General features: G+C 35.5%; 1 protein-coding gene across 1 annotated transcript in view; it reads left to right on the forward strand.

Annotated features, from left to right (window-relative positions):
- The window catches only part of ZSWIM5 (zinc finger SWIM-type containing 5), a 184,097-nt gene that overhangs the window by 163,059 nt on the left and 6,560 nt on the right, over nt 1–14,478 (forward strand). The gene's annotated exons all lie outside the window — the stretch shown is intronic.

A 14,478-nucleotide genomic window follows, 5' to 3' on the forward strand; every position in this document is an offset into this window, starting at 1 on the left:
TTTCCAGTTTGGAAATCTTTTATTTCTTTTCCTTGCCTAATTGCTCTCGCTAGAACTTCCAATACTATGTTGAATAAAAGTGGTGAGAGTGGGCATCCTTGTCTTGTTCCTGATCTTAGAGGAAAAGCTTTCAACTTTTCACCAATGAGTATGATGTTAGCTATGGGCTTGTCATATATGGCCTTTATTATGTTGAGGCACGTTCCCCTATACACGCTTTGGTGAGAGTTTATCATAAATGGATATTGAGTTTTGTCAAATGTTCTTTCTGTATCTATTGAGATGATCATATAATTTTCATCCTTCATTTTGTTGACGTGGTGTATCACATTGGCTGATTTGCAGGTGTTGAACTACCCTTGCATCACTGGAATATTTCCCACTTGATCATGATATATGATCTGTTTAATGTATTGTTGAATTCATTTTGCTAATATTTTGTTGAGGATTTTTGCATCTATATCTATCAGGGATATTGGCCTATAATTTTGTAATTTTCTTCTTCCTTTTTTTTTTTAAGATTTTATTGGGGAATTGGGGGAGGGAACAGCATGGGGGAGTTGGGGAAGACGAACAGACAAGTTGCTGTCCTTTTTGTTCTTCAGTCTAGCTGTGGAGGATATCGCTTCACTGGCCCATGTTGGTATTACGATCATTGCACTCTTCCCGGCTGAGGCAGATTGGTTGTCAGCCATTGGCTGGCCACTCACGGTGGCTCAAGGCAGCTCACAGCAGCTGCCAGCCACTCACACTGGCTGCTGGCCGCTCCTGGTAGCTTATGGCAGCCATATGCCGTTGCTGGCAATCCACGACGGCCCAGCTCCAGGTTGAGCTGTTGTTCACCATCTTAGCTGTAGAGGGCGCAGCGTCACTGGGATCCGAACCAGCAGCCCTGCTGTTCAGAGCTCGTGCTCCCAAGTCAACTCTTAACCAATGAGCCACTCAGCCGGCCCTGAGTCTGGTTTTGATATCAGGGTAATGTTGGCCTTGTCAAATGATTTTGAAAGAGTTCCTTTTTTATTTTTTTGGAAGAGTTTGGGAGGATTGGTATTAACCTTCTTTGAAAGCTTGGTAGAATTCACCAGTGAAGCCATCTGGTCCTGGACTTTTGTTTGTTGGGAGGTTTTTGATTACTGATTTAATTTCCTTACTAGTAATTGGTCTGTTAAGTTTTTGTTTTTAATAACCCAAAATTGGAAACAACCCAAATATCCATCAATAGGTGAATGGATAAACAAACTGTGATATAACCATGTAATGGAATACTACTCAGTATAATGAAAAAGGAATGAACTATTTGTACACAGTACAGCATGGATGAATCTCAAAATAATTATGCTAAATGAAAGGAGCCAGACCAAATGAAATACGATACATACTGTATTATTCCATTATATAAAATTTTAGAAAATGCACACTATAGTGACCAAAGGAAGATCAGTGGTTTCCTGGGGATGAGAGCTGGAGCAAGCTAGAATGGAAGAGAAGAAATAACCAAGGGTCACAAGGAAACTTGGGGTTGATAGATATGTCCATTATCTTGATTGTTGGGTATATAGATTTGTCAAAATCTATCAACTTGCACATTTTAAATATATGTTGTTACTGTATGGCAATCACCCTTAATAAAGCTGTAAATAAATATATAGATAAGTAGTTATAGCAACTGATTATAATCCATTGAATAAAATAAGTATCCATGCATTTTATACTGATATGAATAAATACATGAGTAGGGTGGAATGCCAACTGATGATTGTGAAAGGAATGATGAAATGAGAATATACCATTTGGCAACCATAATACTTCACTCAGCCTAGAAACATCGATGGATACTAAAACTAATGGGAGAATATTTGATGAGGGATATTTACATAGTCTCAAAGTATCTCCCCACAAAATACTTGTCAATCATAAAGGAAATATGTGTAATTTTAGAGTAGAAAACCTAACAGACATCACTTTAATCAAGTAATCTCAGTTAATACCACCAGTAATGGGTCAAATCAAAATCATATATCTCCTGTTAGGAAGCAGTAAGAGCTCAGCATCACTTTTGTGATACTAGAGCCAAAAATGTAAGTCTGCATCTAATCATGAGGAAAAATCAGGCACACCCAGCTTGAAGGACATACTACAAAATAATTAGTCCAATCTGCAAAAGTGTCATGAATGTCAAGGGAAGACTGAGGAATTTTTTCATATTGGCAAAGACTAAAGAGACATGACAGACTAAATGCAACATGTGATCTTCTATAAAATCCTTTTGCTATAAAGTACAATTTTGGGACAACTAGTGAAACTTGAATCGGGTCTGTATAGCTGGTAGTAATATAATATATCAATATTAATTTCCTGATTTTGATTATTGTGTTTTGGGTATGTAGAAGAGTGTCCTTGTTTGCCAGAAATATAGACTACAGTCTTCAGGAGTGATGGGGTTCAAATAAGTTACTTACTTTTAAATGGTTCAGGGGGAAGAAAAGATCTCTCTGTACTATTCTTGAAACTTTTTTGTAAGTTTGAAATTCAAAATAAAACATTTTGATAAAGCATTGTGTTTGCAAAGGTGTGGAGTGGGAGTATAGATTGGTAATCCTTTGTGGAGAGCAATTTAGCATATCAGCGTTACAGTGCGTATATCCTTTGACCCAGCAATTTCCCTTCCAGTATTTTATCTTACACATATTTTGTACAAAAGTGAAATGATGTTTGCACAAGGTTATTCACTCCAATGTTTGTAGTTGCAAAATATTTGAGACATTCTAAATATCCATCAACAGGAGACTTATTAAATATATTACTTTAGATCTAAAATCTCTAACATGGTATTCCAAAATCTGAAAAGGTTCAAACATCCAAACTTTTTTTGTAAGTTTCATGGCAAAACCTGACCCAGACAAATTAATGAGGCATTAATTAGTTTCCCAGCACGCTTACCAGTCACATACATCTCTGCTGTTCACTAATATTGTGTTGCCTTCTTTGTTTATGTTGTTGGTATTTTTTCAGTTTGAGTTTAATTGCCCTGTAAAAATGTTAATAAAATTGAAGATATTCCTGTGGGTCAGAATAAGAAGAAAAGGAAGCATCTGTCATTATCAGTAGCACAGAAAATAGAGTTAATATAGAATCTTGATCATGTGTGTCTATGAGGCATCTTATTAAAGAATAAGGTGTAGGAATTAACACCACATATGACTTGAAATAATAGAAAGACAAAGTGTTGAAGTTTTAAAGAAACAAATATGACCAGAACTAATGAAGAATAGAAAATTTTTCAGAGGGCAAAAAATGAAGATATTGACATGACCATGATTGAATGAACATAACAATAAAGCAGAGTGAATATGCCACTGACTGGTTTGTTGGTCATGAAACAAGCTAGACTATGCCATGAATGATTGAACATTTAAGGTAAGTATAGAATATCAGAAGATTGGCTGCAGAAATTTAAGAAGCATCATGGTATAAAATATCTGAACTTCTGTGATGAAGAATCTCCTGCTTATCATGAAGTAGACAAAAATTTTATTGACAAATTTTTAAAGATAATTTTTAATGAAAACTTTAATCCCAAACATGTAGAGTGCTGATGAAACAGCTCTGTTTGACCTGTATTCTTTTATTTAAAAAATTAACAATGATTGATGAGCAAACGAGGTTTTAAGGACTCTAAGCACAGGTTGAAAGTTCTAGGTTGTGTCAATGCATCAGACAGGTAAAGTTAGAAAAAGCCAACATCCAAGATGTTTCAAAAGTTGTTCATAATTTATTTGTTAGTATATAAACAAAAAAAAACCATGGATAACTAAAAATATACTTCCTAACTGGCTCAATAATCTGTACCAATGACATGAGCTCATTGCACACAAGCTAGAATGGAAGAAAACTGTATAATTATTTTATTCATAGAACACTATTCCACAAACAGTCCTCCTGAACTTCTTCTAAGAAATTTTACTCCCAATGAAAAGAAAATATATTTATTTTTTATTTTTATATTCTATACTTGCAGCAGTTAACTTCCAAGGCTTCCTAAAAGAGTTATTGCAGAAGCTTGATCAGACATACCTTAATGATGCCATTTACACAATTGCTGATGCTTGGAGTGATTGATAAATATTTGGCAGAGACTTTGGCTTACAATAATGTTTAAAAGTGAACCTGTAGATAAAAAAAGACCTTGAAAAATTTCGTGTCACTAATAATATACATAGTCTCATTACTAACACTAAGTGTTTTGGCTAAAAGTCTAAATAAGTCACAGCCTTGCTACTCAAAGTGTGGTCAGTAGACAAGCAGCATCAGCATCACCTGGAAACTTGTTAGAAATGTAAATTCCTAGACCCAACTCCAGACCTACTGAATCAGAATCTCTGTGGGTATAGCCCAGGAATCTACATTTTAATGAATTCTCCAGATGATTGCTCACCAAGGTTATAGAAGCACTGAGTTAGAGCAAGTTGACTGTGAAAAAAAGACTGAATATTATAAGTTATATACCTGTTGTACATTCCTAGCAGGTTAGAAAAATTCCAAAAATGGTGTTAACCCAAATAAGTAAAAGGCTAGCAGTGATGACAATGATGAGATATAACACAAATGCAAAATATCTCCATAGACAATATGGGAAAAAATGCTTGAGCAGTTAATTGGCCTTGAATAATATACATTTATCTGTGAAAAAGAGATTATGACTGCTTATATAGAAATCCATATTAATAAGACACATTACCCTAGAACGCCACCTTTTTAATGGCCAGCTATTGTAGTGTTGCTTCATCATTGAAGAATCCCATTCCTAGCCTGTAATTAAATATGCAACTCTAATCTTTGATGATAATAGCAATGCTGATTAAGCCTGTTGTCAAAAATCATAAAGAAACCAAATGTAACACATTTATTGCATGTATATGTACAGATATTTAGTTTGGTTTGAGGTTTTATTAAATGTTTATAGAAATAAAGAGTACCAAGTATTTATGGTATATATCATACCATTTCATTTATCAATTTATTATTGTGTTGATAAACTATAATACTAATTTTGCTCTTCATCCCACCTAGTGTGAATATTCATACATTCACTGTACAAATAATAATATGTTTAATTATGGGATGCTGCCTTAGGCCCACTGCAAATATTATACATATATATATATATTTATTTACAAATTATCTTTCTGAAAATATATATATGTACAAATTATCTTTCTGTAACTTAAAAATTCTGAATTCCAAAATAAGTAGTTGTGGACCTGTACATCCACAAATGGAATACTATACAGCCATTTAAAAGAACAAGAAGCACTTTATGTACTAATATGGGATACACACAAAGATATATTGATATATAGGGGGAAATAACATGCAAATCTGTGTATACTGTGCTACCATTTGTGGGGGGGGGTTAAGGAGAGGAAATAGATAATATTTTCTTATGCACAGAATATTTTAGAAAATAATACAAAAACTGATAATATTGGTTGCCTGTGGGGTTAGAATTGGGTGAATGAGGGACAAGTGAGGGGGAAGAAAGAACTTCTCATTATTTACCTTCTGTATCTTTTCAATATAGAACCATGTGTATTTCCAAAATTTTAAATTATAAACATCAATAGAAACTTCTCAAATTGAAATACAAGGGGAAAAAAAGAATGGGGGAGACCCAGAACAGAATATCTGAGAACTATAGGACAATTAGAAAAGGTATATAACATATGCATAATAGGAATACCAGAAGGAGAATAAAGGAGCAGAAAAAATATTTGAAGTAATAATGGCTGAGAATTTTCCAAAATTAGTGACAGACACCAAAACACAGATCCAGGAAGCTCAGAGAACACTAAGCAATATAATACCAAAAAATTTTCTCCTCGAAATATCACATTCAAACTACAGAAAACCAAAGACAAAGAAAAAATCTTGAAAGAAGCCAGAAAAAAACAAAACACTTTAACCTATAGAGAAACAAGGATAAGAATTACATCAACTTCGCTTCACAAGACTGTGCAAGCAAGAGAGAATAGAGTGAAATATTTAAAGTACTGAAAGAAAAGAAACACCAATCTAAAATTTGGTATCCAAATCAATTATCCTTCAAAAGTAGAGGAGAAATAAAGACTTTCTTATTAAAAAAAAAATGAGGGCATTTATTGCCAGTGGACCTACCTTGCAAGAAGTCAGTCCTTCAGAGAGAAGGAAAAATGATACAGACTTGAAACTCGGATCTACATTAAAAAAGGAAGAGTATTAGAAGAGGAATAAATGAAGGTAAAATAAAACCTTTGGGTTTTTAAAAAGTCCTTCATTGAACTAATAGATAACTTCTTGTTTAAGATAATAATAGCAATGTATTGAGTGATAATAGCTTAAATAAAAGTGAAATGAATGACAGCAATGATAATACAGATGAAGGGAAAAACAGAATACTATTATGAGGTAACTTATGAAGTGATACATTTGAAAATGGACTTTGATTAGTTGTAAATGTATACAGTAAGTCTAGGACAAACAATTATTTATTTTTTTTTAAAGATTTTATTGGGGAATCGGGGAAGGAGAACAGACAAGTTGCTGTCCTTTTTGTTCTTCAGTCTAATTGTGGAGGGCATCGCTTCACTGGCCCATGTTGGTATTATCATTGCGCTCTTTCCGGGTGAGGCAGTCACCCGCCAGCCATTGGACGGTCTCTCACAATGGCTCAGGGCAGCTTATGAAAGCGCATGCCAGCTGCTGGCCAGCTTCACTGCAGCCTACGCCGTCACCAGCGACACACAGCAGCCCATCTCCAGGTCTAGCTGTTGTTCACCAACTCAGCTATAGAGGGCGCAGCATCACTGGCCCGCATCCGAACCCAGGCCCTGATGCTCAGAGCTGGCGTCCCAAGCCAACTCAACCAATGCGCCACTCAGCCAGCCCTAATTATTTAATTTTTAAATTTTGAAGAATAATTTTAGAAGAATATAGTTTGTTTTAATATTTAATTTTTAAAAGAAGTATAATTAATATAAAAGAAGAGAAAATTGAATCATAAAATCCTGAGTTTAAGTCACAGGAAGCAGAAAAGAGGGAATTTTTGTTTTTGTTTTTTTAAAGATTTTTATTGGGGAATTGGAGGGATGGGAACAGCGCTGGGGAATTGGGGGAAGGGGAACAGACAAGTTGCTGTCCTTTTGTTCCTCAGTCCAGTTGTGGAGGACGTTGCTTCACTGGCCCAAGTTGGCACCATCATTGTGCTCTTCCCAGGCAAGTCGCCGGCTTCTGGACAGCTGCTGGCTGCTCACGCTGGCTGCTGGTTACATATGGTAGCCCATGGCAACCCACTGCCACAGGGGCTGCAGCCTACGCCATCGCCAGCGACTCACGGCCGCCCAGCTCCAGGTTGAGCTGCTGTTCAGCATCTTAGCTGTGGAGGGCAGTGTCACTGGCCCTCATATGTGGGATCTGAACTGGGGCCCTCTGGTGTCCCAAGCCAGTTCTTAACCGTCGCGCCACTCGGCCGGCCCTTGTTTTTGTTTTTTTAAAGAAACAAAGAACAGGGCTGGTTGAGTGGCTCAGTTGGTTAAGAGCTTGCTCAAGAGTGCAAGCTCTGAGCAACAGCTGTTTGATTCCCAGCCCAAGCTGAGATGCCGCTGAGCTGCCAACAGGTGGCAGGATGGCTCAGCTAAAAAAAATAAATTAATTAAAAAAAAAAAAGAAGTGCGATGAATAGAAAACAGTTAGAAATGTGATAGATATTAATTCAACTATATCAATAATCACTTTAAATGTAAATGGTCTAAATATATCAATTAAAACACAGACTGACAGCAGATTTTAAAAAAAGAAAGACCCAACTGTGTTGTCTACAAGAAACCCACATTAAAGGCACAGATAGATTACAAGTAACAGGAGGGAATCAATTACTTAAATGTAAGAGTTAAAGCCATAAACTTCATAGAAGAAAACATAGGGGTAAATCTTCATGACCTTCAATTTGTCAGTGGATTCTTAGATATGATACCAAAAACATGAGCAACAACAACAAAAGGGTAAATAGGACCTCATCAAAATTAAAAGCTTTTGTTCATCACAGATCATTATCAAGATAATGAAAAGACAGCCTACAGAACCGAGAAAATATTTGTAAATCATATATCTGATAATGGCTTAATATACAGAATATATAAAGAACTACAAATCAACAACAAAAAGACAACCCAATTTAAAAATGGACAAAAGACTTGAAGAGACATTTCTCCAGTGAAGATATATAAATGACTAATAAACACATAGATGTTCAACATCATTAGTTATTTGGGAATGCAAGTCAAAACCACAATGAGATACCCCTTCACACCCAGTGAGATGGCTGTTGTTAAAAATAATGCCAAGTGTTGGCAAGGATGTGGAGAAATTGGAATTTTGTACATTGCTGGTGGAAATATAAAGTGGTTCAGCTGCTGTGGGAAATAGTTTTATGGTTCCTGAAATTTTTAAATAGAATTACCATATGACCCAGCAATTCTACTCCTAGGTATATACCTAAAGGAATTGAAAACAGAAACTCAAACAGATACTTACACACCAATGTTCATTGCAGCATTATTCACAATAGCCAAAAGTTGGAAACAACCCAAGTGTCCATCAACATATGAATGAATAAACAAAATGTGGTATATACATACAATGGAATAGCATTAAGTCATAAAAAGAAATAATGTTTCTGATACATGCTACAACATGGGGCAACCTTGAAGACATTATGCTAAATAATCCGGACACATAAGGATAAATATTCTATGATCCACTTACATGAAATACCTAAAACAGGTAAATTAATAAAGGCAGAAAGTAGATTAGAGGTTACCAGGGGCTGAGGGGAGAGGCAATGTAGTTATTGCTTAATGGGTAACAGAGCTTCTGTTTGGAGTGATGAAAAAGTTTGGCAATAGATAGTGGTAATATTTATACAATATAGTGAATGTGATTAGTGCCACTCAATTGTACACTTAAAAATAGTTAAAATAGTGAGTTTTATTTTATATATATATTTTTTACCACAGATAAATAAATGAACCAATAAAGAGTGTTGAACAAGCAAATGAATCCTAAGTACAAACACCAAACAGCACCGGCTTCATTTTTATCCCAGTACCTTTACACAGATATTTAACTTCTCTATGACTAGCTTATATGATTTTCCTTTCAAAATGTTTTCTACTAAAACAGAGTCCAGGGCTTAAAAGAAAAAAATGTGATGTCAACACTTTGGCCCTCACTTTCCATACCCTGTAGACTCACTACCAGACTAGCTGCACTGAAAGCAGGAAGTCTCTGGAAAAGATACTCTACCAGGAAAGCATGCATAGTAGTTTACCCAGTTTATTATTTTCATCTTTAAGATTATATCTTAACCACAGTCAGATTTCTTCAACAACAACAAAATAAAGTATGGAGAAAGGTATACCATGGTAACAACAAATCAAAAGAAAGCTGGAGTACTTAATTTCGGACAAAGCAGTCTTCAAAACATGGAAAATTATCAGGGCTAAAGAGGGGCATTACATAATGATAAAGGGGTCAATTCTCCAAGAAGACATAGTAATCCTTAATGTGTATGCATCTAACAACAGGGCATCCTAACATATGAGGCAAAAATTGATAGAACTGCAAGGAGAAATGGACAAATCTGTAATAAGCTGGAGAATCCAACATACCTCTATAGTAACTGACAGATCCAGCAGACAGAAAATCAGTAAGGGTATACTTGAACTGAACAGCACTATTAACTGATGCAGTTAATATTTATAAAATACTTCATCTAACAACAACAGAATACACATTCGCAAGCTCACATTAAACGTTCACCAAGAGAGACCACGTTTGGGACCATAAAACACACCTTAATAAATTTACAAGAATAAAAATCATACAAAGTATGCTCTTAGACCACAGTGGAATTAAAGTAGAAATCAATAAGAGAAAGAAAACTGGAAAATTCCAAAATACATGGAAATCAAACAACACACTTCTAAGTAACATATAGGTCAAAGAAGTCAAGAAATGTTTAAATATTTTGAGGTAAATGAAAGTTAAAATACAACTGATCAAAATGTGCGGGATGCAGCAAAAGCAGTGCTTGGAGGGAAATGTATGGCAGTATATGCATATTTTAGGAAAGAAGGAAGATTTAAATCAATCTATCACCTCACGCATGTTAGAATGGCTAATATAAAAAAGACAAGCGATAACATGCCGGCAAGGATGTGGAGAAAAAGGAACCCTTTTACACTGTTGGTAGGAATGTAAATTGGTACAGCCACTATGGAAAACAGTATGGAAGTTCCTCAAAAAATTAAAACTACCATATATGATCCAGCAATGCTACTTCTGGGTATATGTCCAGAAGAAATTAAATCACTATCTCAAAGAGGTGTCTGTACCTCCATGTTTATTGCATTGCAGCATTATTCACAATAGCCAAGATTTGGAAACAGCCTTAGTATCCACTAATTGATAAATGGGTAAAGAAAGTGTGGTACACACACACACAAGAATATTATTCAGTCATGAAGAAAAGGAAGTGCAGTCACTTGTGACAACATGGATAAACCTTAAATGCATTGTGCTAAGTGAAATAGACAGAAAAAGACAAATACTATATGATCTCACTTTATGTGTGGAATCTAAAAATGCTGAATTCATAGAAACAGTAGATTGGTAGTTGGCAGGGGCGGAGGGATAGGGGAAATGGGGAGATGTTAGTCAAAGGGTACAGATTTTCAGTTATAAGATGAATAAGTTCTAGGGAGCCAATGGACAGCATGGTGACTACAGTTAACAATACTGTACTGTATACTTGAAATTTCCTAATAGTGTAAATCTTAAATGTTCTTACCACACCCAAAAATAAAGGTAACTGTGAGGTGATAGATGTTAACTACCATATTTCCCCATGTATAAGGTGCACCCTTTTTCAAAAAATTTGGAGTCTAAAAACTGGGTGCATCTTATACAGTGGTTGTAGATTTTTTGACAGTGATGAAGAGTTGTATAAATTTTATGATGATTAAAACTTGAGTTCAATAACTTTATGTAATACATTTTTTTTCAAATTTCGGGCCCCAAATTAAGGTGCGTCTTATACATGGGGAAATACAGTAATCTTATTGTGATAATCATTTGCAATACATGTATCAAATCACATTGTATACCTTAAACTTACACCATGTTAAGTCGTTTAAGTCTCAATAAAACTGGGGGAATATAAAATAAATAAGCTTCCATCTTAGAAAACTAGATAAAGAAGAGCAATATAAACCTAAAGCTAGTAGGAAAAGAATGATAAAAATTAGAGCAGAAATCAGTGAAATTTAAATTGGAAAAAAATAGAGAAAAATCAATGAAAGCAAAAGCTACTTCTTCGAAAACATCATTAAATTTGGTAAACCTCTACCTAGGTTAACCAAGAAAAAAAAAAGAGAAGAAATAAATTACTAGTATTATAAATGAGAAGCCATCATTATTGATCCCATGGGCATTAAAATGATAATAAAGGGAAATAATGAACAACTGTATGCCCACAAATTTGATATCTTAAATGATGAAATGGACCAATTCCTTGAAAAACACAGTCTACTAAAACTCTCACACAGATCTGAATAGGCCTAAATATGTTAAAGAAATTGATTCAGGTATCTTTCAAACAGGAAGTACTTGGTCCAGATGAGTTCACTGGTGAGTTCTAGCAAATATTTAAGGGAAAAAATGATACCAATTTTCTACAATCTCTTCCAAAAAATAGAAGCAGAGAGAAAACCTCCTAACTTCCTGTGAGGCCAGCATTACTGTAATTCCAAAAACAGATAAAGATAATACAAGAAAGACCAATATCACTCTTGAAGAGAAATGCAAAAATCTTCAACAAAGTATTATCAAGATGGATCCAACAAAGTATAAAAAAGAATTATACACCATAACCAAGTGGAATTTATTTCAGGTATGCAAGGCTGGTTCAAGCACTTGAAAATTAATGTAATCCACAGTCTGAAGATGTAATCCACATCCACAGTCTCTTTTTTTGTTTGTTTTTCGGTTTTTGGTTTTTGGGTGTTTTTTTTTTAGCTGAGCCATCCTGTCACCTGTTGGCAGCTCAGCAGCAGCTCAGCAATGCTTGGGAATCGAACTGCTGTTGCTCAGAGCTCACACTCTTGAGCACGCTCTTAACCAACTGAGCCACTCGGCCAGCCCTCACATCCACAGTCTGAAGAAGAAAAATCATGATTATATCGATAGATGCAAGAAAATCATTTGACCAAATCCAACACCTATTCATGATTTTAAAAACCCAAAACCTCAGCATACTAGTAGAGGAGAACTGACTCAGCTTTATAAAGAATATCTATTTGCAGGGGCTGGCTGAGTGGCGCATTGGTTAAGAGTTGGCTTTGGACGCCAGCTCTGAACAGCAGGGCCCCAGTTTGGATCCCACATGAGGGCCAGTGACACTGCCCTCTACAGCTAAGATGGTGAACAACAGCTCAACCTGGAGCTGGGCTGCCGTGAGTCACCGGCGATGGCGTAAGCTGCAGCCCCTGATGCAGTGGGCTGCCATGAGCGACTGTGAGTGGCTGTCAGCCAACGTGAGCAGCAGGCAGCCGGCATGAGCTGCTGTGAGCTGCCGTGGGCAGCCGTCCAACCACCGGCCTGCCTCACCGGGAAGAGCGCAATGAGCATAATACTAACATGGGCCAGTGAAGCGATATCCTCCACAACTAGACTAAAGAACAAAAGGACGGCAACTTGTCTGTTCCCCGTCCCCCAATTCCCCAGCGCTGTTCCCATCCCCCAGTTCCCCAATAAAAATCTTTAAAAAGAAAAAAATCTGCAGAGAACCTACAGCTACCATCATACTTAATGGAGAGAAACTAGATGCTTTCCCCTGAAAATTATGTATGAGACAAGAATGTCCCCTCTCACCACTCCCATTCAACATCATACTGGAAGCTCTAACTAATGCAGTAAGTCAAGAAAGAAAATAAAAGGTATACAGATTAGGAAGAAAGAAATAAAATTGTCTTTGTTTGTAAATGACATGATCGTTTATGTAGAAAATCCCAAAGAATCAACAACAGAAAATGAACTAAGACGTGGTTATACCATGGATATAAGCTCAAGATACAAAAGTCCATTACTTTCCTATATACCAGCAATGAACAATTGAAATTTGAAATTAAAAATACAATACCATTTACATTAGCACCCCCAAAGAAAGGACTTAGAAATAAACCTAACAAAATATGTATAAGATCTCTATGAGGAAAACTATAAAACTTTGATAAAAAATCAAAAAGATCTAAATAGATAACTCCATGTCCATAGATAGGAAGACTCAATATTGTTTTTATGTCAGTTCTTCCCAACTTGATCTATAGATTCAATACAGTCTCAACCAAAATCTCAGCAAGTTATTTTGTGGATATTGACAAACTCTTTCTAAAATTGATATGGAAAAACAAAAGACCTAGAATAGCCAACACAGTATTAAAGAGGAACAAATTTGGAGAACTAACAGTACCCAACTTTAAGACTTACTATAAAGCTGCAGTAATCAAGACAGTGTGGTATTGGCAAAAGTATAGACAAATAGATCAATGGGACAGAATAGAGAGCTCAGAAATAGACCTACACAAATATAGTCAACTGATCTCTGACAAAGGAGCAAAGAATAGTCATTTCAACAAATGGTACTAGAAAAACTGGACATTTACATATAAAAAAATGAATATAGACACTGATCTTACACCTTTCATAAAAATTAACTCAGAATGGATCATAGACATAAAGTAAAATGCAAAGCTATAAAACAGAAGATAACAGGAGAAAATCTAAGTGACTTTAGGTTTGGCAAGGACTTTTTAGATACAATACCAAAAACACAATCCATGAAAGAAAAAAATAAATAGGACTTCATTAAAATGGAAAATTTCAAAAACTGAAAAGACAACTCACAGACTGGGAGAAAATATTTGTAAAACACTTATCTAATAAAGGACTTGTATGCCAAATATACAAATAACACTTAAAACTTAACAGTAAGAAAACTGAATTTTAAAATGGGCAAAAGACCTGAACAAATGCCTCACCAAAGAAGATATACTGATGGCAAACAAGCATGTGAAAAGATGCTCAGCATCATATGTCATTAGAGAAAAGCACATTACAACAAAAGTGAGATACCACTATATACCTATTAGAATGGCTAAAATTCAAAACACTGACAACACCAAAGATTGGTGAGAATGTGGAGCAACAGGAACTCTCATTGTAGCTGGGAATGCAAGAAGGTGTAGCCAGTTTGGAAGACAGTTTGGCAGTTTTTTACAAAGCTAAATATAGTCTTATCATATGATCCAGCAATTGCGTTCCTAGGTATTTGTCCAAATGAGTTGAAAATCTATGTCCACACAAAAACTTGCACAAAATGTTCAT

Source organism: Hipposideros armiger, unplaced genomic scaffold (assembly GCF_001890085.2).
Source record: "Hipposideros armiger isolate ML-2016 unplaced genomic scaffold, ASM189008v1 scaffold_965, whole genome shotgun sequence".
In the NCBI taxonomy this organism is placed as follows: domain Eukaryota; kingdom Metazoa; phylum Chordata; class Mammalia; order Chiroptera; family Hipposideridae; genus Hipposideros; species Hipposideros armiger.